The sequence below is a fragment of the Chiloscyllium plagiosum genome, unplaced genomic scaffold, assembly GCF_037043375.1.
Source record: "Chiloscyllium plagiosum isolate Xiang-an unplaced genomic scaffold, Cpla_swu_hap1 HiC_scaffold_34, whole genome shotgun sequence".
Lineage (NCBI taxonomy): Eukaryota > Metazoa > Chordata > Chondrichthyes > Orectolobiformes > Hemiscylliidae > Chiloscyllium > Chiloscyllium plagiosum.
In genome coordinates, this window is record NW_028270172.1 from 53,984,832 (window position 1) to 54,008,850 (window position 24,019).

General features: G+C 45.6%; 1 long non-coding RNA gene across 2 annotated transcripts in view; it reads left to right on the forward strand.

Moving 5' to 3' along the window:
* Positions 1 to 20,388, forward strand: part of LOC122548293 (uncharacterized) — a 607,308-nt gene extending 586,920 nt beyond the window's left edge. Inside the window, exons 4-5 of one of the 2 annotated variants that reach the window (XR_015752799.1) lie at positions 1,239 to 1,501; positions 20,269 to 20,388. This is a non-coding gene — a long non-coding RNA (uncharacterized LOC122548293). Of the gene's footprint in view, positions 1 to 1,238; positions 1,748 to 20,268 lie in introns of those variants that run through there. The other variant, XR_015752798.1, reaches the window with a different exon arrangement.
* The last annotated feature ends 3,631 nt before the right edge of the window (positions 20,389 to 24,019 follow it).

The following is a 24,019-nucleotide window of genomic DNA, read 5'->3' on the forward strand; positions in this document are numbered from 1 at the left end:
TCTCATACCCCTTCACATCCTTTGTCCAGACTCTGAATGAATAACATGTAGAGTGTAGTCCCAACACTGACCCCTGCGGAGCTCCCCTCATCACCAGTTCCCATTGTGAAAAAGACCCCTTTCTTCACACTCTGTCTTGTACAAATCGGACAAATCCTCTATCCATGTTCAGCATGTTGTTCTGAAACGGAAATTTCATTTCACACACACTGCTGGATTTATTTTTTTGTCTGGCTGTAAACAGCAGAATATCACCATTACCTTCCCATCTGTAATTCCCTGGAGAAGGTATGGTGAGCTGCCTTCCTCATCCACTGCCGTCCTTTAGGTGTTGGGACAGACACAGTGCTGGGAGGATGGAGTGTGGCTTGAAGGGCACCTTGGAAATGCTGGTGTTCCCATGCAGCTGGATCTCCTGTCCTTCCAGGGTATAGTGGTTCCGGATTTGTAAAGTGCTGTTGAAAGAGCCTGCCTGAGTGACCTCACTGCTACTTGTAGATCTTTTATTCCTTCATTCATTCACAGACATGAACTTTGATGGCTGAGTCAGCAGTTCTTGTTGATTTTGTGTCGTTCCTGAGAAGGTGGTGAGCTGCCTTCCTGAGCCACTGCACCAGCCGTTGGAAATTCTGATCACCTAAAATCTCTCCCTTTTTAAATTTGTCACCCCTTCAGCTTCTGGAACTCTCCATATAACTGTAATCAATGACAGCACAGATTCCCTTCCTAAATCTCTATAATTACAATGATAACGTGTGCTAAATTGGCACTTTTCGTCCTCTTTATCCATCTCATGACTTTCAGCCCCTACAATCCCACTATTTGGAATGCTTCCATTCTCTGCACCTTTCATGTCTTGAGGGACCTTGAACACCACCAGTGCTTGAAAGTTTATATTCCGCCCAGTTACTGCAAGTCTTCTAACTCTGTAACATCCAACAGTCTCCAGTACCATACAACACTTGCTGGCTCTCAATTTGCATTTGTTGAAGTCTACGCATCTCTGTTAGCAGCTCAGAAAAAGCCCTTTAGACTCTACAAAGCTCCATCATGAACAAGCCACAATCTTTCTATTTCCTTTGCCTTCTTCTGTGTCTTCAACTCTCACTCTATCTTCCAGTAAACCTCTTTAGTTGCTGCAGGTCTCCCTCGCTCTCCAGATAACCTGTTCCATCACATACAGCTCGCTCAATCACCCTCTCCTCTGTCTAATCCTCCTTTTTTCCACTGTCTTCCAGGCACAACAGCGATCCTGTAAGAGAGCAGTGCAGAACGGGCTGTTATAAATCTCAGCTGAGGCTTGAGGCCTGCCATAACCTGGGAGTCACAAAGGGAGAGACCCTGAGAGAGAGCAGTAGAATATTAATCAGCAGCGAGGATCAAGGCCAACTGGGACTTGGAGTTGGAGAAACAGCAGAGCAGGAAGCTCGAAATCAACAGGGAGTGACCATGTGAGGGAGCAACATGGAGCCGGAGCTTGAGGCTCACTCACGTCTAGGAGGTGAATGCACCAACATGGGACGATATAAATCAGCACTGAGGATCGAGGCCTAGTCATGCCTGGGATTCACAGAGATGGTGACCCAGTGAGGGAGCAGAGTGTAATGGGAGCTGGAGGATTACACGTCCCTGGGAGTCACAGAGACGGTGACGCTGTGAGGGAGCAGAGTGTAGTGGGAGCTGGAGGATTACACGTCCCTGGAAGTCACAGAGACGGTGACGCTGTGAGGGAGCAGAGTAGAGTGGGAGCTGGAGGATTACATGTCCCTGTGAGTCACAGAGACGGTGACCCTATGAGGGAGCAGACTGGAGGGGGAGCTGGAGGATTGCACACCCCTGGCGGTCACAGAGATGGTGACCCTGTGAGGGAGCAGAGTGGAGTGGGAGCTGGAGGATTATATGTAGCTGGGAGTCACAGAGATGGTGACCATGTGAGGGAGCAGAGTGGAGTGGGAGCTGGAGGATTACACATATCTGGGAGTCACGGAGAAAACCTTCTGCTGTTGGGACCTGCCTGCACTGAGTTTGATTGAAGTGCAAGAGCCATCGCAGAAAAGGCTGTATGTTCATTGGCTGATAAATACACCGTTATTAGTAACTGTCAGTTAATTGCTGTAAGTCAGCAAATTTATTTTTTAACTTCTGAAGTAAAGATTGATCTCAGAAATATGAGGGGGATGTGAAATTCTGAACCAGTATAATAAATTACGCTCAGTAAGCCACATTGGAATAAGGGACTGAACCATATTATGATGTCCCTGATGTTAACTTAATTCTAAGTAATTAAGTAAGTTAGTCTAGACATGTTGCATTTTAAGACATGGCAAGGCATGTTTGTCAAATGGAAAATGTGTTCTGTTACATGGGAAGTCCGAGCGCCTGCTCATGTCCTCGATGAACACTGGGTCGTAGAGCTCAGATAGTGACTAGAGACTCTGTCATGATGAGAGTTATGGGGATAGCACACACACAGAACAGACCACCCTGCAGACATGACAGCCTGGAATAAGTAAGGGATGGGGTCGAGGCAATCGAAGAGAAACAGCCAGGGAATCCAGGTTTAGCCTGACGTCTCCCTCCCAATTCAGTTTCCCATTTCGGAAGCTGATGAAGGTGCAGTCAGAGCCATGTCAGTGGCCCCACAAGCAGCCTGACTGTATAGGAGTGGAGGGAGAAGGAAGGAGGAGCAATAGTCACAGAGGAGTCAGGAAAGTGAAGAAGGTGTCAGCGTGTCTGTAATTCCAGGATAGTGGGGTTAAGAATGTTACTGTGTCTGCACGACAATTGTCTGGTGGCCAGTCAAAGGTCATGTCCACGTTGGTAGGGATGGCATGGGTAGGAAGAGTGAAGTGGTCTGGGAATCAGAATTTAGGGAGCTCGGTGGATGGTTAGCAAATGGAACTCAAATGTATCAATCCCTGGAATACTCCCAGGGCCGTGTACAAGTGAGAACAGGCCTTGGAGTTTTAGGTAGACGAGAGTGTGACTGGAACGATGGTGCAGCAGGAAGGGCTTCAGATTCCTGCGTCATTGGGACTGATTCTGGGGAAGGCAGCAACTCTACAAACTGGATGGGCTCACATGTGACAGAGCTGGGACTGAATTGAGAGTGAGAAACATGAGTTGACTGAGAGCAGCCTTCAATAAGGCAAGAATGAAGCTGGGAACTTGTCAACAAGGCCAGTGAAATTGTAGCTTTAAATAGCTAGGTCAGATGGAGCTGGGATTGTAGAGATGTGGCTGCAGTGTGACCACGACTGAGAACTGGATAATCAAAGGTTTTCCCCATTTCTAAAGGAAGGATAAATAGGCCAACACAGTGAAGTAGTATTGTGTATCAATATTATTGTGACGCTAATCAATTCACACGTTGATCCTCCCTGTCCTCATCCCTCATCTCTGCGTATTGATCCTATCAGATATTGGTAACCTTTGAAAACTTCAGCAAATAGCACAGTATAGAGGAGATGACTCTGTCCACTGTCTGCATTGGACAAGATGTAACGTTTGTTAAAGCCCTAGTTCTGTCTCCCCGGACAGTGTAGGACTTCAGGTGCAGATCACGGCACCTTTTTAAAATGGTTTGAGAATTTCTGCATCTACTCCGCTTCCATGTGTGACTCCCAGGTCCCTACCATACTCTGGGTGAAATAACAACTTTCCTCACACTTCTCTAATATTTCATCCAATTACATTAAAGATTCACCGCTGGTAATTGAGCTCTCCAACAGCAACAAGATGTTGTCTCCCTTTCTACCCATGTCCCTGACAATATGTGCACCCCAATCAAATCTCCTCTCAGCATCCTCCGTTCCAATCTTTCCTCATAACTGCACTTCCCCGTTCACAGGGTGGAGAATCTCCTCTGTACCCTCTCCAGTCCAATTCCATCCTTCCATGTGATGGAGTGACCAGAACTGTACACAGTCCCCAAGCTGTGACTGAACTCATTACTTATACAGTTCCTGCATAAGCTTCCAGCTCTGAAGTTCATTATTTTGTCTGATAGAGGAAATAACGCCATTTGCTACAATAACAAGATTATTGATGTTTCAGCCACCTTCGTTTATCTGCCCACACTGACCATATTCTCATTTTATTGTACATTCCTCTGTATTGTTGATGTCCCCAAATGCCTTGCCTTGCACTTCTCTGGGTTGTTCGCTCCATTCACCTGGACCCCATACTTTCTGTTTTTAAACAGTCTGCCTTGGGCTCTCTCGTTAAATCCAAGTAAGTCACATGCAGTTACAGGTTAGTGCCTCAAACCGACACGGTCAGATTAATTACGCACGATCTTCCTTGAATAAATCCAGACCGACTGTCCAGGAGTCCCTGGGACTTCCTCAGTGACCGTTTATCCACTGTCTCAGAATTCCAGCCTGTATACTTTCGGTCAATCCCTTGCTCCACATTAAACAAAGCTGCAGTGTAAGCCATTCTCCAGTCCTCCGGCACCATCCCTGCATCCAGTGAGGATTGGATAATGTGAGTAACTATAAGGAAGCAAATTTTCCCCGGCTTCTTTTAACAGTCTGGAACATTGTGTTACCCCATTTTAAGGATTTGAATCTCCTGTAAAATTCTCCGCTCCAAGTTTGTCGCTCCCAACATTTAACACTGCATCCCTATTTTGATTCAGACAGACAGAGGCCTGAACCATCTTGTGATTTGGTCAAGTCTCATTTTAGTCCAGTTTCATGGAGAGTTTCTCTCCACAAGGTGAAGTGCATTTTCTCATGATACAATCCGCAATCTGCCTCATTAACTCCCCTCCCTGCCTGCGTGGTTATCTTCTCAACTGACACTAACACGATGATTTTCCCCTTCGTCATAACAACTGCCCACTGCCTGGATATCCCAGAGTGCACCAGCCTCCCTGTTCTTGGTGCCATTATTAAAATGACAGTACAATCTTAGATTGGCAAGCCAAAACTGGCCTGGACATGGCAGACACGGTAAACCTGGGGCCACACTTTGTGGCCAAGCCCCTGAAGTTCTGGTGGATGACATGTTGCAGGAGAGGGACATTATCTTCCTCCAGGAGTGGCAGGGGAGGCCACAACACCAGACCCTGCCAGCTTGGTCCGAAGCTGACTCCTGGGTCAGTGAGGTGCCAGCCTTCTGGGTGAATGCCCAGCAGTGTAGGAAGGAGGTCAGTGATCTTCTCCCCTCCACCAGGGTAAGTGCAACCATCTGCACTTCGTGCCCTCTCCCTCACTCTCTGTGTTACTGCACCCACCTCCCACCAAGGTGCATGTTCTCCCACTCTCCGTAAATGCAGCATCTTCTCTTGGTCTCTCTCTAACCTCTTCTCTGTCCCTCTGCCCAACTCTGCCTGGTGTCTGTGCTGCCCACTCACTCACTCAGGACACCTCCCCACTTTTCCCTCAGCTGTCCCAGCACAAACACCAACCTTTTCCATCTCCTTTAATACCTCTTGCTAATTTTCACATTCCAGATGGAACCATCCCACAATAGAGATGGGCCAAGAGGATTAAGGGTCTCTCCAACATTCAGCTCCTCACCCCCTCACAGGAGATGTATCCTGACCCTAACAACCACGACAGGCTGACTTACCGTGTCCAAGCTCCCGGACTGGGATCTGAGACCCCCCCCACCCGACTCACTGTGCTGGGCACCGTGACTGACTGGACAATGATATCAAGCTTCCTGGTTTGTGTCTGTGCTAAACACCAAGACAATACAGCAGGCGTGTGAGCCTGGTAGCTCTGGCTGAGGGGAAACACTGCTGAGGGCAGGGTAAGGCAAGGCAATAATTCTTTGAGCATTCAAGTCAGCTCAAAGTGAATGTGTACGAACAAGAACTGAGCAGCCCATGAGCTGGGGGTGTGTCCCTGAGCACAGTGTCCTTGCAGCAGCATTGTAATGAGATTTGTCAGTGCACCATGAACTGCAGCATTGAAGTACACGTGTACTGTCAGTGGGTCGGAGATGTGCTGAGATGGCATGGTGAGGCTGGCATGTGTCAGATGCCAGCATCGGGGATGTGGCATACGTGCAGCTTCTGTTAGTGCAGTGTCCCCTGAGACGTTGGTGTCCAAGATAGAAGGCCGTAGGAGCGAGGGTCTAGATGGAGTTACCAGTTACCAGCTCGGACTTTCACGTCAAATTCTCCGTATTGAGTTTCCCAACAGTGGAAGGGAGGACATGAACCTGCAAGTTGATGAGGAGAGATCAACAATAATGTGGTTATTGATCATCAGTAATCATTCACTGAGCATCTCACCACTGCTGCACACAAATCTTGACTTAACGAACAGTCCAGCACTGGAAAAGGCCCTTCAGCCCAGCAAGCCTATACTGACACATGATGCCCTTCTAAAGTTAAAACGAAAGTTTTTGCTTCTACACGTTCTATGTAATTCTATTCGTTGCTGTCTCTACTCTGTCAAGATGCCTCTTAAACCTTGCTATTTTAGCTTCTTCCCCTTTTATCAGTGTATTCCAGTCACTTTCACATTTTATCTGGAAAAGCAAAAAAAGAACTTGCCGAGTATATCTCCTGAGCTTTCTCCTTTACCTAAACCTACGGTCCTGAGTAATTGATATTTCTACTCTGGGAATAAGTCTTTAACTGTCCTTCTCTCTATGTCTCTGATAATTTTGTAAATATCTACCACGTAGCCCCATAGCCAATGATGCCCAGCTGCACACAAATCATGTTTGTTCAATTTCTCCTTCTTGCTAATACCATCCAAACCAGACAACATCCTGGTAAAACGTTTCCATACCCTCTCCAACACTTTCACATCGTTCTGCTGGTGTGGCAACCAGTACTGTACACAATTTTCGAAATGTGCCCAAACTAAGTTTCTCGACAGCTGCAATATGACCTGCTAATTTTCATGTTGTCTGCTCTGATGCTTGTCTTCAAGTTTGCCATCAGTCTTCTTGATCACCCTATCCACCCGTGTTGTCACTTTCCGGGAACTGTGGAGCTGTACACCTCGGTCCCTTTGGATGTTGATGCAGCCAGTAGTTTTTCCATCCACTGTATACTTCTCTCCTGCATTAGACCTTCTAAAATGCATCACGTCGCAACTGTCCAGATAAAGTTACATCTGTGTTTTCTCTGTCCAAGTCTGCAGCTGACCGACATCCTGCTGCAATCTCTGGCAATCATCCTCACAAGCTGCAACTCCGCCAATCTATTTACAGATCTCCAGTCACAAAAACACTGATCCACCAATACTGTCTTCTATGACCAAGCAGTTCTCTCTCCATCTTACTGACTGACCACTGATCCCATTTCACTTCACCTTCTACATGAGCCTGCCATAAGGAACCATATCAAAGGCCTTGCTAAGGTCCAAACGGCCAACATCCAGCCCCATGCCCACATCAATCAATTGTCTCACTTCCTCAAAATAATCAAGTTTGTAAGACAGGATATTCCCCACAAAACTGTGTTGCCTGTTGCGAGTAAGTCCATGCTAGAATACTGTTGGAGCTGCACTCATTCAGACAAGTGTTTATTCCATCACATTCCTGACTTGAACCTTGGAGATTAGATTAGATTCCCTACAGTGTGGAATCAGGCCTTCAGCCCAACCAGTGCACACCAACCCTCAGAAGAGTAACCCACCCAGACCCATTCCCCTGCACGACATTGAACCCTGACTAATGCACCAAACACGATGGGCAGTTTAGAATGACCAATTCACCTGACCTGCACATCTTTGGACTGTGGGTGGAAACCGGAGATCCCGGAGGAAACCCACGCAGACACGGGGTAAATGTGAAAACTCCACACAGACAGTCACCCAAGGCCAGAATTGAACCGAGGACTTAGGTGAGGCAGCAGTGCAAAGCCGTGATGGTTACTGTACAGTGGGAATTTCAGGCCGTGATGGTGACTGTACAGTTGGAGGTATGTCGGGACGTCATGGTTACTGTACAGTGGGAGGTATGTCGGGCCGTGATGGTTAATGTACAGTGGGTGGGATGTTGGGCCGTGATGGTTATTGTACAGTGGGGGGAATGTCGGGCCGTGATGGTTCCTGTACAGAGGGAGGTATGTCGGGCCATGATGGTTACTGTACAGTGGGAGGTATGTCGGGCCATGATGGTTACTGTACAGTGGGAGGTATGTCGGGCCGTGATGGTTAATGTACAGTGGGGGGTATGTCGGGCCGTGATGGTTCCTGTACAGAGGGAGGTATGTCGGGCCGTGACGGTTACTGTACAGTGGGGGGTATGTCGGGCCATGATGGTTACTGTACAGTGGGAGGTATGTCGGGCCGTGATGGTTACTGTACAGTGGAAGGTATGTCAGGCCGTGATGGTTACTGTTCAATGGGAGGTATATCAGGCCGTGATGGTTACTGTACAGTGAGAGGTATGTCAGGCCGTGATGGATACTGTACAGTGGGGGGTATGTCGGGCCGTGATGGTTACTGTACAGTGGGAGGTATGTCGGGCCGTGATGGTTACTGTACAGTGGGAGGTATGTCAGGCCGTAATGGTTAATGTACAGTGGGAGGTATGTCGGGTCGTAATGGTTAATGTACAGTGGGTGGGATGTCGGGCCGTGATGGTTACTGTACAGTGGGAGGTATGTCGGGCTGTGACGGTTACTGTACAGTGCGAGGTATGTCGGGCAGTGATGGTTACTGTACAGTGGGGGATATGTTGTGTCGTGTTGCTTACTGTACAGTGGGTGGGATGTTGGGCCATGATGCTTACTGTACAGTGGGAGGTATTTGGGGCCATGATGGTTACTGTACAGCGGGAGGTATTTGGGGCCGTGATGGGGGAGTATGTAGGGTTGTGATGGTTACTGTACAGTGGGGGGGTATATTGAGCCGTGATGGTTACTGTACAGTGGGGGAGTATGTAGGGCCATGGTGTTAACTGTGCAATGGGAGGGATGTCGGACCGTGATAATTACTGTACAGTGGGAGGTATGTCGGGCAGTGAATGCGACTACTCAGTGGGAGGTATATGGGCCGTGAAGGGTACCATACACTGGGAGGTATTTGAGGCTGTGACGGTAACTGTACAGTGGGAGGTATGTTGTGCCGTGATGCTTACTGTACAGTGGGAGGTATGTCGAGCCGTAATGGTTAATGTACAGTGGGTGGGATGTCGGGCCGTGATCGTTACTGTACAGTGGGAGGTATGTCATGCCGTGTTGCTTACTGTACAGTGGGAGGTATGTCGGGCCGTGATCGTTACTGTACAGTGGGAGGTATGTCATGCCGTGTTGCTTACTGTGCAGTAGGAGGTATGTCGGGCCGTGATGGTTACTGTGCAGTGGGAGGTATGTCGGGCCGTGATGGTTACTGTACAGTGGGGGGTATGTCGGGCCGTGATGGTTACTGTACAGTAGGAGATATGTCGGGCCGTGACGGTTACTGTGGAGTGGGAGATATGTTGGGCCGTGATGGTTACTGTGCAGTGGGAGGTATGTTGGGCCGTGATGGTTACTGTACAGTGGGAGGTATGTCGGGCCGTGACGGTTACTGTACAGTGGGAGGTAAGTCAGGCCGTGATGGTTACTGTACAGGTTGGATATGTCGTGCTGTGATGCTTACTGTACAGTGGGAGCTATGTCGGGCCATAATGGTTAATGTACAGTGGGTGGGATGTCGGGCCATGATGGTTACTGTACAGTGGGAGGTATGTCGGGCCGTGACGGTTACTGTACAGTTGGAGGTATGTCGTGCCGTGATGGTTACTGTACAGTGGGAAGTATGTCGGGCCGTGATGGTTACTGTACAGTGGGAGGTATGTCAGGCCGTGATGGTTACTGTTCAGTGGGAGGTATGTCACGCCGTGATGGTTACTGTACAGTAGGAGGTATGTCGGGCCGTGATGGGTACTGTGCAGTGCGAGGTATGTTTGGCCGTGATGGTTACTGTGCAGTGGGAGGTATGTTTGGCCGTGATGGTTACTGTACCGTAGGAGGTATGTCAGGCCGTGATGGTTACTGTACAGAGGGAGGTATGTCGGGCCGTGATGGTTACTGTACTGTGGGAGGTATGTCGGGCCGTGATGGTTACTGTACAGTGGGAGGTATGTCGGGCCGTGATGATTACTGTACAGTAGGAGGTATGTCGGGCCGTGATGGTTACTGTACAGTGGGTGGTATGTCGGGCCGTGATGATTACTGTACAGTAGGAGGTATGTCGGGCCGTGATGGTTACTGTACAGTGGGAGGTATATCGGGCTGTGATGGTTACTGTACAGTGGGAGGTATGTCGGGCCGTGATGGTTACTGTACAGAGGGAAAAAGTGAGGTCTGCAGATGCTGGAGATCAGAGCTGAAAATGTGTTGCTGGAAAATCGCAGCAGGTCAGGCAGCATCCAAGGAACTGGAGAATCGATGTTTCGGGCAGAAGCCCTTCTTCAGGAAAGTGTGTCCGGCAGGCTAAGATAAAAGGTAGGGAGGAAAGACTTGGGGGAGGGGCGTCGGAAATGCGATAGGTGGAAAGAGGTCATGGTGAGGGTGATAGGTCAGACTGGGGTGGGGGCGGAGAGGTCAGGAAGAAGATTGCAGGTTCGGAAGGCGGTGCTGAGTTCGATGGATTTGACTGAGACAAGGTGGGCGGAGGGGAAATGAGGAAACTGGTGAAATCTGAGTTCATCCCTTGTGGTTGGAGGGTTCCGAGGCGGAAGATGAGGCAGACATTCACTGCCTTCTGAGAGAGTTCATCATTTTTCACCTCAGATTGAAATCCATGTTCCTTATTCGGTATCTACCGCCTCGAGTTCGAGACTCAGGGGAAACACCTTCTCAGCATCTACCTAGTCAAGCTCCCTCTGTATCTTGTACATTTCAATAATATCACCCTCATTCATTTCAACCACAATGAATAATCGCCTCACCATTGGAGATGCATTCAATAATTCATTCCTTTCATCCCAGGAAGCCACCTCATGAACCAACCTAGTTACCTGCTGCATCAGCATGCTGACGTTATGATTCATACACAGGAACACTCCAAACCCTTTGTACTGCTCCTTATTTGGGAGTCCTCTTCATTAAATAACATTTTGGTTCTCAGTGTCATCCACAAACTCGGATGGAAATTGCACTCAGCTCCCGCCGTCAGGCTATCAGTTATTTACAGCTGATGCCATCGGCCTGATATTTGTGGTAATCCAATAGATCCATCTTTATAATCAAGATCCATTAATCCTGACTCTCCGATTTCTATGTGTTAAACAACTATCATCCCATGCTAATATATTATTCATCATACTACGAGCCTCTGTCACGTGTCAGAACGTTTATTTTGTGATACCTTGTGAAAAATCTCTGGAAAGCCTCATGTTGATCAGTTCCCTTTATCAAATCTGATTGTCACTTTCTCAGGGATTCCTGATGAAGGGCTCCTGCCGAAACATTAATTTTCCTGCTCCTTGGATGCTGCCTGACATGCTGTGCTTTTTCAGCATGGCTCTAATCTTGACATTCTCAGGGATCTCCAAAAAATAATTTGTATGATTTTACAGGACAAAAATAGTTTCCCCTTCACAAACCATGCCAACTCTCCATTAAGTTTTTCGAAGTGACCTGCAATTCCTTCCTTAATAACAGGTTCTAGCAGATTCCCAGCAATAATGGTTAGGCTAAATTGTTCCTGCCCTCTGTCTCATTCCTTTCTTGAAGACAGGCGCCATATTGGAGGTTCTCCAGTTTCACTAGAACACTCCTGTAATCCAGAGAATTAAGGAATATTTCACACAGTGCCGCAAGTCACTCTGTGACCACTTTTAAAATTAACTATGAATTACTGCTGACCTGTCTATCTTTATTCTTATCTGTTAGTTAAAAACTTTGCTCCTTTTGTTAGAGACAGTTCAAGAACTGCCCTCTTATTACCATTTTGTTTGTACCATTGACATGCTTGCAGTGCCTTCCCCATGTGGAAATACTGTTGTAAATTATCTGCCTGTTCCCTGTGGCCAGTTCTCCAGTCACCCCCTCCAAAGGCCTCAATGTACTTTCCTCACTTCACTTCTGACTCAGCTCACACACACATCTTCAAGCTTTTCTTATGTAGACAAAAAAGCTCATGATGCTTGTTTTTATATTTCTTGCCAATTCATTACATCTTATCTTTTCGTACATTTTCCTCGCTTTCTGGATTCATAGTCATATCATGCGCAAACAGAACATTTGGTCCAACTTGTCCATGCTGATCAGATTTTCTAAATTAAATTAATTCCATCTGCTTGCACTTGGCCCATATGCCTCTTCACGTTTCCCGTTCATACGTTGGTCCAAATGTCTTTGAAATATTGTAGCTGTACTTGTTCCTCTGGCAGCTTATTCCATACAGACATCACCCTCTGTGTAAAAAAAGTTGCCCCTTTGTCCCTTTCAAGTTTCCCCCTTTTCAACTTAAAGCTGTGCATCTGTGTTTGAATTCCCCGATTCTGCAGAAAAGACCTTGGCTATTCACCCTCTCCATGCCTCCCATGATATTATAAACTTCTAGTATGCCACCCCTCAATAGCGAAGGATACTGGAACTAAAAACACAAAAAATGCTGGAGAAAGTGACAGCTTCGTAAAAGGGTCACTGTACCTGAAAAATCAACTCCGCATTCACTACAGAAGATGCTGCCAGACCTGCTTTGTTTCTTCAACAATTTCTGTTTTTAAACAAGTTCCAATGAGGTGTGTGAAAGCTGCTCAAACGCCCTGTCCAACATGAAGGGCCATACACTGGGAACTGAACGATACCGCAAAGTTCACACATTCATTGGCTCTGAAACTGCAAAAGGCTGGCATCACTGACACCACAGAGCTCTTAAATCATGGTCAGGGAGAAAACAAGAGGGAAACACACTCAATTCAAACGCAGAAGATGGCATTACGAGAAAGGAAAAGATTCAGATGAATATGTTAAAGGATTTGAGTAATGTAACAAATTAGAAGCATGACACCAAGGAGAGACCCTCAGCAGAATGAGAATATTAAAATCGAAGTATTCCTGCATCAGACAACAGGTGAGGTCACTGAGTTCACGGCTGATAGGTGAAAGGGTCTCGATGTGAATTGGGCCAGTCAGTACAAGTGAATTGCAGATATTGCAGCTCAACCTGGGCATTCATGTGATGCTGTAGACAACAGCAGCAACAGAAGCAGGATTGTCTTCAAACATAGACTGATGGAATATCCTGGGGAAAATGTTACAGATTATAAGTACCATCAAGCCAAGTGATGGTTCAGTGACGAGTGTGGGTGACCATGCCAAGGTCAGAACCATGTGTACCTAAAGCTGATGACAAACCATTAAAGCTACCGCACTTGAGTGGTTTCATTCCAAACAGCAGAACTAACATCTTATAGAGAGGACAAAATGATCCCAAGACCAACAGATCAGATCTAAGCTCTGCAGTGCTGCCACATCCAGACATAAATGTTGGTGTACTATTAAACAACTTACTGGAGGAGAGGACTCCAGAAATATCCCCATCTTTTGTAATGGAACAGCCCTGCACAACATTTACAGTGAAAAAGAGAAGGATGGAGTATCTGCGCCATCCTCAGCCAGAGGTTTTGAATGGATGATGCACCTCACCCTCGTCATGATGCCCACAGAATCACAGATGGCAGTGTTCAACCAATTTGATTCGCTGCATGTGACACAAGGAAACAGCTGAACCCAGCAGATACGACAAAGGCATTGGGCCCTGACCCCATCCCTGCAATAGGACTGAAGACTTGTGCTGCACAACAAGCTGTGTCCCTGGGGAAGCTGCTTCATTCCAGCTCCAACTCTGACAACTCCCTGGCAATGTGGAAAAGTACTCAACTATATCCCGTCCCCTAATGGATGAATAATTGCATTCTGACAATTTAACACTCCCTCAGTTCCTTCACAATAATCAAATTGGTGAGAGGTCTTTTTGGCAGGGCTGTCAAGCAGTACAGAAATAACCTGCGCAGTGTGGTTTCGGATAGGTTCCTATGTGGAGATGGTGCTGTTGTGGAAATGTCACTGGATTACGAATCCAATACAGGATAATGCTCTTGCAGCTGGTGGAAGTTATAAACAATTAATACAATATCAAGATCTAGGATCTGGTGTCAGTAACAGTGACCTTCCACCAATGTTGATTTTAAACTTCGATCTCCTACCCCAATGTACTTTCAGGAAGTGAATCTCCTGTGTTTTCCTGGTCTGGCCGAAGAGCAACTCCAGACACAGAGACATTTGATAAACTCTTCAATGGTCTCTGAAACGGTCAAGCAAGACACTCTATTGTATCAAACTGCTCTGAGATCTGAAAAGATAAAACCGGACAGAATACCCGGCCCCAGCCTTGGTACCGGAAAAGGGAACGGGAAACACAGACCTGTTGACCCTGCAGAGACCTCACATCTGAGAGCTTGTGACAACATTTACAGAGCTTTCCCACAGACTGCACAGAAACATCGGGAAAGGAGTCGGCCATTTGACACATTGAGCCTCCCCCATTCTAGTTCATGGAGAAAATCTCCTCAATGCAATTTTCCCGACCCAGTGTTTATATCCCTTAATATGTTTAAACACTGTGAAATATAAAATAAGAACTGCTGTAATCCCTTCGGTCCATCAATTTTGCTCCTCAATTCAATATACAGGCAGTTCTCTGATAGCGCGTGTTTATTAAATACAATTTCGCTACAATGCGATTCGTGAATTGCGCACCTTTTTCTATGAAGTGAACTCCCGTTCACTGTGACACGATTCCTTGCTAGGCACTAGCTGAACAATAAAACCCAGCCTCAGGATCCTCTGTCTGCAAAATGCACAATGGGTTCAGCTAAAACAGGAATGTAATCCGCTCTGCAAGCCTTGAAACTGAGCCTGAAACTGGGAATATTTGTCTATATTTAGAAAGAACTTTATTTAAAACCAGGAGAATCTTGGGGAGAACTGGGATACCGCATCAGCATCACGTGGTCAGTCAGCCCTGAATGCCTTCTGGTGAAGAGCTTGGTGAAGGGTACAGGGCTGCCGTCAGTGACTGTAGTGTGAAATTGTTACATTAAGAGCACTATTGCATTAAAATGTATGATTTAAAGGTTTACTTAGACTAACTTTTTTTTGGTTTTTACTGATATTTTGCGGTTTGCGCCTTTTCCCATTGGCCCCATTGTTAATATTGCACGATTTTCTGTAATATAGTATTGCACAGGTATACAGCTACCGTGATACCGTGATACCTGTAAAGATATCTGATTGTCTATCTTCATACCATACTCCTGCTCTCTCCATATCCCTTTCCTGTATAGAAATCCTTATTTATATTCAGTGCCTTGGTTTACACAGCCTGATCTGGGAGACGATTCCCCAGGTTCACCAGTCTCTGAGTAAAGACATTTATGCTCATCTCAATGCAGAGTGGCCTGTCTGTATCTAATATTGTAGCCCCTTGTTTTTGATGTCCCACCGAGGGAAATTATCACCCCTGCTTCCAATCTGACTCGTCCTGAAAGAATTTTATGTATTTCATAGAGATGTCCACACATTTTCCTCAACCCCTTGGAATGTAGGCCCAGCTGCACCAGACTCTTCACCCACAACAAGCCCGTCATTCCAGAGATCAGTCTGGTCTCCTTCGCTGCTCTCCCTCAATGTCAGGTTTGTCCTTTATAAGGCAAGGAGACCAAAACTACACATAATACTGCACAATGTTCGAAATGAGATCTCACCAAGGCCCTATACAGTTGCAGTAAAACACCCTTACTCCTGCATTCAAATTCCCCTGAAATGAAGGTGAATACACGATTTATCTGCCTATCAGCTTTCTGTTCCTGCAATATTGCTTTCAGTGACTGGTGTACAGGGAGATCCAGATCCTTTTCAATGTTGCAGCTCCCCACTCGTTGGGTCTGTGTCTACTGGTCAGCGTGCCAATTCCATTCCCAGTATTGACTTCCTTCATCTCCTTCCCCACTGACCTATTGTACTCTATGCCACTCTCTCCCCACCCCCACCCTCCTCTAGCTTATCTCTCCACGCTTCAGGCTCTCTGCCTTTATTCCTGATGAAGGGCTTTTGCCCGAAACGTCGATTTTGCCTGTCCTCAGATGCTGCCTGAATTGCTGTGCTCTTCCAGCACCACTGATCCAGAATCTGGTTTCCAGCATCTGCAGTCATTGTTTTTACCTCGTTGATTTTAACCCTACTGCGAATCCTCTTGCAAGGATGCCTGCCTTGAAGAAGTTTTCCTCCTCTCTCTACAAGAATCTCAGGGAGTCTCTCTCTCACTGCAACTCCCAGGTCATTTCCTCAGCCCTGAAGCTCTTCAACCATGTCCTGAAACAAACTCGCTATCACAGCCACATTTGCTTCAATGTGGATTTCAACAGTTTCCTCATTTCCCCTTCCCCCACCTCATCCTAGCTTCTAACCTCCAGAAACTCGATCCCCTGACCTGTCCGGACTTGTCCGACCTGCCCAGCTCCTTTTCCACCGATCCACTCCACCCTCTCCTCCCTGACCTATCACCTTCATCTCCTTCCCCACTGACCTATTGTACTCTATGCCACTCTCTCCCCACCCCCACCCTCCTCTAGCTTATCTCTCCACGCTTCAGGCTCTCTGCCTTTATTCCTGATGAAGGGCTTTTGCCCGAAACGTCGATTTTGCCTGTCCTCGGATGCTGCCTGATTTGCTGTGCTCTTCCAGCACCACTGATCCAGATTCTGGTTTCAGATCTCACTGCCCTGCACTGACCTCGGAGGGCTGCACAGAGGGAAACAAAAATGCAGTTTAAGTTCCTTTATAGATCAACGCTTTTCATAAAATCCCTTTTCAAATGATAGGCTCCCATTCTGTTATTCCCACAAAGGTCACAACATCACATATCCCCCGCTCCCCCCTTGCTCTTTATCTGCCACGTATTTGTCCAGACACTCCACTTGTCTCAATCACCTTGCAGTTTTTTTGACATCCTGCTCACCCACTCACAATCCGATATTGTTTAGTGCCATCAACAGACGAGGAAATATTGTATTTGATTTCCTCAACCAAATATATGATGTGTATTTGGAATAGCTGGGGCCCAAGCCCCAGTCCTGCTATATCCGCCCAGGGTACCACTCGAAACAAAACTTGTTTATCCTACTCACTGCTTCCTGTCAGCTCTCCCATTCTAAAATCATATTAGTCCCAGGCCCATATGATTTTAATTTGCATAATAGGCTTGGGACTTTATCAAAAATCTTCCTGAAAATCGAATCGTATTGTATTGATTGCTTCTCCATAATTATGCTAAAAGTCACTTTCTCAAATATGATTCCCATTTGATAAATATCTTTTGACTTTGTCTGTGCTCATTACTTTCAATTCCAATACTTCCTCTAAAACTGTTTGGTTGCTAATTTCATTCTATTCTCTTTTTTTTTCAACAGACTAATGTTTGCTAATATTGTTGGGAAGTTTTCTTTTTTGTTTTTTTTCTTCTGTGAAGACATAACTGAAGTATTTGCTCCATAGTTCTGCCTTTTCCCTGTCCTCAATTCTCTGGTATCAGACTGTAAGAAAGCTGCACCTTTTTTCCCTTCATTTTGCCATTGAAATATTTTCACAAGATATGACAAGTTCAATCTTAAAATCCTTGATGGGCTTCTGAAGGAAGCCCATCAATTCCTATCTTAAGCTACTCAATAATTGACCTTCCACAGACATGCAAACACAGAAGCATAGACTTTGTACCATCAGAAATACAGCACGGTCTACATGAGCCCCACTTTCCGACACAAGACTCGTAGCCGTAAATCTTATGGCAGTTCAACTGCACAGCCGTATATTTTCTTATGGTTGTGAAGTTACCATTACAACTCCTCTCTCAGGAGGGGCATTCCTGACCCCAACACCCTCTGGGTGAAAAACAATCCTCAATTCCTCTCCAAATCTCAAGCACATCACTTTAAAATGTGCTCCATTTGTTCTTGGTCCTTTGATTGAAAAGAACAGCTGCTGTCTATCCATGCCCCTCGGAATACTATCCTTCCGAATCACGGCCCACTCAAGCCTTTTCTCCTCCAAACTAAACAACCCGTGCTGATCCAGCCTCTCTCCATAGCTGATTTGCTCTATCCCTGGGAACATCCTGGTGAATCTCCTCTGAGCCCCCCTCCACTACAATCAGATCCTTCCCGTAGTGTGGTTCCCAGAACTACATACAGTATTCCATCTTGGCCAAACCAAAGTTCCGCATAGCTCATATAATCTATGCCCTGATGAATAAAGGTTATGTTTACGTCCCCGATGCTTTCTCAAATTGTGTATTAACCTGTTTAGTCACATTTAGGGATGTGTGGAGAAGCACCCTCTAAGCATCCTCCTGTGCTGCCATTCATTGAGTACTCCCCTGTCTGAGTACTCCCCTGTCTGGTTCCTTCTAAAGTGTATCATCTCATATTTATCAGGATTACATTCCATCTGCTATTGATCTGTCCATCTGACCATTCCATCTGTATCTTCCTGTAACATAAGGCCTTCCTCCGCACTGCCAACCACCTGGCCAATCTTTGTATCAAACACAAACTTAGTTGTCATACTCCCGCCAACCCCGTCTGTATTCAAAGCTGCACCATTTATGAGTACCACAAATAAGAAGGTTAAAGTTCACACAACACCAGGTTAAAGTCCAACAGGTTTATTCGGAGGCACTAGCTTTGAAGGGCTGCTTTTTCATCAGGTGTTATGCACTTTGAAAGCACGTGCCTCTGAATATACTTGCTGGACTATAACCTGATGTTATGTGATTTTTAGGTTTGTGCACCCCAGTCCAACACCAGCACCTCTGAATCACAAATAATAAGGGACACTGCACTGATCCCTGTGATACACCATTGGACACTGGTCTCCAGTCACACTAACAACCTTCAACCACTACCCTCTGTCTCCTTACACTAAGTTGATTTGGATGCAACTTGGCAAGTCACTAATGACTCCTACCTGTTCCCTTGTTATTCTTTCCTGCTTGACACACTTGCAGAATATCTGGGGATTCTCCCTAATCTTATCCTGCCAGCAGGTTTCTATGCTCCTGTTTTCGGCAGATGAATTTCCTCATTATTACGGTCTTAAGTGGCCAATCCCTTATCTTGCCATTATTTGCCCTGAATGTGGGTTGGACAGCCAGGGAAGCGTTCTGTTTATTTCCAAATTGTCATATGTTTTGTGAATTTTCCAAATTATACTGTGACCCACCTCTCATTCTTTGAAACGCTGGAGAACACAGGCTGAGTTTCCTCATCAGGCAACCTCGCCATCTGTGGCATTAATCTGGAGAACGTCCATTGCACTTTTTTTGTGGTCAGTATATTCTTTCTCAGATTGGGTCACCAACACTGTACACAATGGATGCAGGTTTGGAAGGTTCATTTCCAGACGTTTCATTGCCTTACATCTTCAGTGGACCTCAGGCGAAGCAATGCTGAAATTTCCTGCTTTCTATTTGCATGTTTGGGTTTCTTTGGGTTGTTGATGTCAATTCCTGTGGTGATGTTATTTCCTGTGGTGAAGTCACTTGCTGTTGCTTTTCTCAGGTGGTGGTAGATGGGGTCTAACAACCAATAGCACATCTAGTTAGACATCTGTCAGAAATACATACAAATTCTCTCCGTTGTTGCTGTTAATTTCTAAACATCCAGTATTACACGCTGTATAATAGATTCCAATAGTTTCCCTGCAGATGTGAAGTTAATTGGTCAGCAGTTCTCCAAACTTTGTCTTCTTCCCTTTATAGATGCTTTCCATGCTTGGATCCTTTCCATTAATCTATAGTGCTTGGACCACGTTTACTAACTTCTATTTATCCGCAATGAATTCCGGCCTCTGCAGAATGCCACAGGAAAATAAAACAGTCTCGACAATGCATTTAATACTTCTATTACTGATTTATGCCTGACATTTTAATATGAAGTACATCAGGCTTGTCACACTTAGCAATGCTCAATCCAGTTATACTTTCAAATATTACCTTGTTACGGATATAAATTGACTTTATGTCTTTAGTTGTCTTTAGTTGCACAAGCCCCACAATATCACTGGGTATTACTCAGTGATTTTGTGGATCTTCCTCCATGAAGACTGATGCATAGTAGCTGATTATTTTCTTGACAATTTCCCTGTTCTTCACAATAAACTCTCCTCTCCTGATTACAAATTTCCATATTTGACCTTGCTTTTATTTTGTTTCCTTTGAAATACAAGATTGTAGACTTATGCAGTGTTTTTGTTCCTGTTTGTTAGCATTCATGTTCTCTTTCTGATTTCCTGATCAGTTTCAAGGCCCTCGTTTCTGGATCGTGAATTTCTGAAAATTCTCAGGTTTCCACTCTGACTGAAATTCTTCTGAAGCCACTTCCTATGATTAATACATTTTCGAATTTGTTATGTTAAACATCATTGTGTCACTTTTCCTTTTTTTAGTGTTTGTACCTGAAATAAATAGACGTATTTTTCAGACTTTATAATTCGAGTCATCTCCTGGTCTGACCAGATATATTCAGGAACACTGCAGGAGGACAGAGAAAGAATTGCGGGAGCCCTGGCTGATAGTTTTGCATCATCTCTGATCAACAGGTGAGGTCCCAGAGCACTGGAAAGTAGTGAAAGCTGTGCCCTCTACTCAAGAAGGGTGACAAAGAAAAACTTGAGAACTATAGACCAGTAAACCTAAAATCTGTAGTAGGTATCTTACTGGAAAAGGTTCTGAGAGATAAGATATACATGCATTTGGAAAGACAGGGTGTGATTATAGTGCTCGAAAAGCATAGCAGGTCAAGGAGCACTCGAGGAACAGGAAAATCAATGTTTCAGGCAAAAGCCCATCATCAAATTCAGCACGGCTTTGTGCATGGGAGATCATGGCTCACAAATTTGTTCGAATTCTTTGATGATGTGACTAGCAACGTTGAGGGGGGACAGGGTGGTATACGTAGTCTATATGAATTCCAGTCAGGCCTTCAATCAGGTTCCACATGGTATGCTGCTCTGGAGGGTTAGATTGCATGAAATTTAGGAGGAGCTGCCAAATTAGATACAAAATTGTCTTGATGGTAGGAAGCAGAGGGTAATAGTGGAAGGATGCTTGTCAGACTGGAGGTCTGTGACTAGTGGAATGCCTCACTGGTTGGTGCTGCGACCACTGCATATTACATATATCTATAATTTAGATGAGAATATATCGGCATGATTTGTAAATTTGAAGATGACATGAAAATAAGCAGCGTCATAGAGAGTGAGGAAGGTTAGCAGAAATTTCAGAAAATACAGCAGTATCTTGATCAGCTGTAGAAGTGGCTGAGAAATGGCAAATTTTAATATTGATCAGTGTAAGTTCTTGCATTTTAGAAAGTCAAATCAGGTTTGGAGTTTCATGGCGAATGGTTGGGTTCTAAGGAGTATCGTGGAACAGAGGGACCTTTGAATTCAGGTGCATGGTTCTCTGAAAGTTGATTCAAAGGTAGACAGGGCAGTGAAGAAAGCTTTTGGCACACTGGCCTTCATCAGTGTATGTCACTAAGTATGTAAATTAGGGAGTTACGTTGCAATTATACAGGATGCTGGTGAGACCATACTGGGAGCATTATGTTCAGTTGTGTTCACTTTGCTGTGGGAAGGATGATATTAAACTGGAAAACGTGCAGAAGAAATTTACAAGGATGTTGCAAAGAACTCAACAGTCTGAGATACAGGGAGAGGTTGGTCAAGCTAGGACTTTTTACTTTAGATGTATGAGGCTGAGGGGGAATCTGATAGAAGTGTATCAGATCATGGGAGGGATGGACAAAGTGAATGCACTCATTTTTTTTCCCCCAGGGTTAGGCAATCACGAACAAGAGGGCATCAGTTTAAGGTCAGAGGGGAAACAATAAAAGCAATCAACTGCTTTTCACACAGGGGCTGGTACACATATGGAATGATGTGCCAGCGGAAGAGGTTGAGGTGGGAACATTCGCAACATTTACATGGCATTTGGACAAATACACAGACAGGAAAGGATTCGAAAAATGCAGGGTAATGGCAGGGAAATGGGGTTAGCGTGGATGGACATTTTGGTCGGAATGGACCAGTTTGAGCCGAAGGGCCTAACTCTCTGACACAACTATTGCTTGTGTCCGACTGAATGTTATATTGTACTTTCCCAATTCACTGGAGCGAACTTGACCCTCCAGGCTACCATGATGATTGACCAGAATGTTCAAGCATTCCATTTTATATGCAGACACCGTGTAAAATGTACCTTATTAATGTCACTATTCCTTAAAAGCTGTTTCAGAGCAAGGTTATTAATTCATCCTTCTGGCCTATCACCCTCACCTTAACCTCCTTCAACCTATCGCTTTCCCAACGCCCCACCCCCGTGTCCCTCCTCCCTACCTTTTATCTTAGCCTACTTGGCACACCCTCCTCATTCCTGAAGAAGGGCTTATGCCCGAAACTTCGATTCTCTTGCTCCTTGGATGCTGCCTGACCTGCTGCGTTTATCCAACAACACATTTTTCAGCTCTGATCTCCAACGTCTGCAGTCCTCAATTTCTCCTCCGATGTTCATAGATAGGAAAGCAAGACTGGAGATGTTACAGAGAGAGGAATGCTAGGCTGGATATGTTACAGAGAGGGGAAAGCAAGTCTGGAGATGTTACAGAGAAAGGAAAGCAAGGCCAAAGATGCTACAGAGATAGGAAGACAAGGCTGGAGATGTTACAGAGAGTGAATAGCAAGGCTGAGACAGGAAAGCAAGTCAGGAGATGTTACAGAGACAGGAATGCCATGCTGGAAATGTTAATGAGATAGGAAAGCAAGGCAGGAGATGTTACAGAGAGAGAGGAAAGCAAGGCTGGAGATGTTACAGAGATATGAAAGCAAGTCTGGAGATGTTACAGAGAGTGGAAAGCAAGCCTGGAGATGTTAAAAAACCTCTCCATTTCTATCTCAGGCGACCGACTCAACACTAACATTTACTATAAACCGACCAACACCCACAGCAAGTCTGGAGATGTTACAGAGATAGGAACGCAAGGCTGGAAATGTTAGAGAGATAGGAAAACAAGTCGGGAGATGTTACGGAGAAAGGAAAGCAAGGCTGAATATGTTACAGAGATAGGAAAACAATTCTGGAGATGTTACAGTGATAGGAAAGCAAGGCTGGAATTGTTACAGAGATAGGAAAGCAAGGCTGAAGTTGCTACAGAGATAGGAAAGCAAGGCTGGAGATGTTAATGAGATAGGACTGCCAGGCTGGAGATGTTACAGAGAGGGGAATACAAGTCTGGAGTTGTCACAGAGATAGAAAAGCAAGTCTGGAGATGTTACGGAGATAGGAAAGAAAGGCTGGAGATGATACAGAGAGAGGAAAGCAAGACTGGAGATGTTACAGAGAGAGGAAAAAAGTCAGGAGATGTTACAGAGGTAAGGAAAGCAAGTCTGAAGAGGTTACAGAGATAGGAATGCCAGGCTGGAGATGTTAATGAGATAGGAAGTCAAGGTAGGAGATTGTACAGAGAGAGAGAGGAAAACAAGGCTGGATATGTTGCAGAGATAGGAATGCAAGGCCGGAGACGTTACAGAGATAGGAAAGCAAGGCTGGAGATGTTACAAAGAGGAAAGCAAGAGTGGAGATGTTACAGAGAGAGGAAAGCAAGGCTGGAGATGCTACAGAGATAGGAAAGCAAGGCTGGTAATGTTGCAGAGATAGGAAAGCTAGGCTGGAGATGTTACAGAGTGAGGAAAAAAGTCAGGAGATGTTAGAGATAAGAAAGCAAGTCTGGAGAGGTTACAGAGATAGGAATGCCAGGCTGGAGATGCTACAGAGAGAGGAAAGCAAGGCTGGAGATGTTAATGAGAAAGGAAAGCAAGGCTGGAGATTAGATTAGATTAGATTACAGTGTGGAAACAGGCCCTTCGGTCCAACAAGTCCACACCGACCCGAAGCGAAACCCACCCATACCCCTACATTTACCCCTTACCTAACACTATGGGCAATTTAGTATGGCCAATTCACCTGACCCTGCACATCTTTGGACTGTG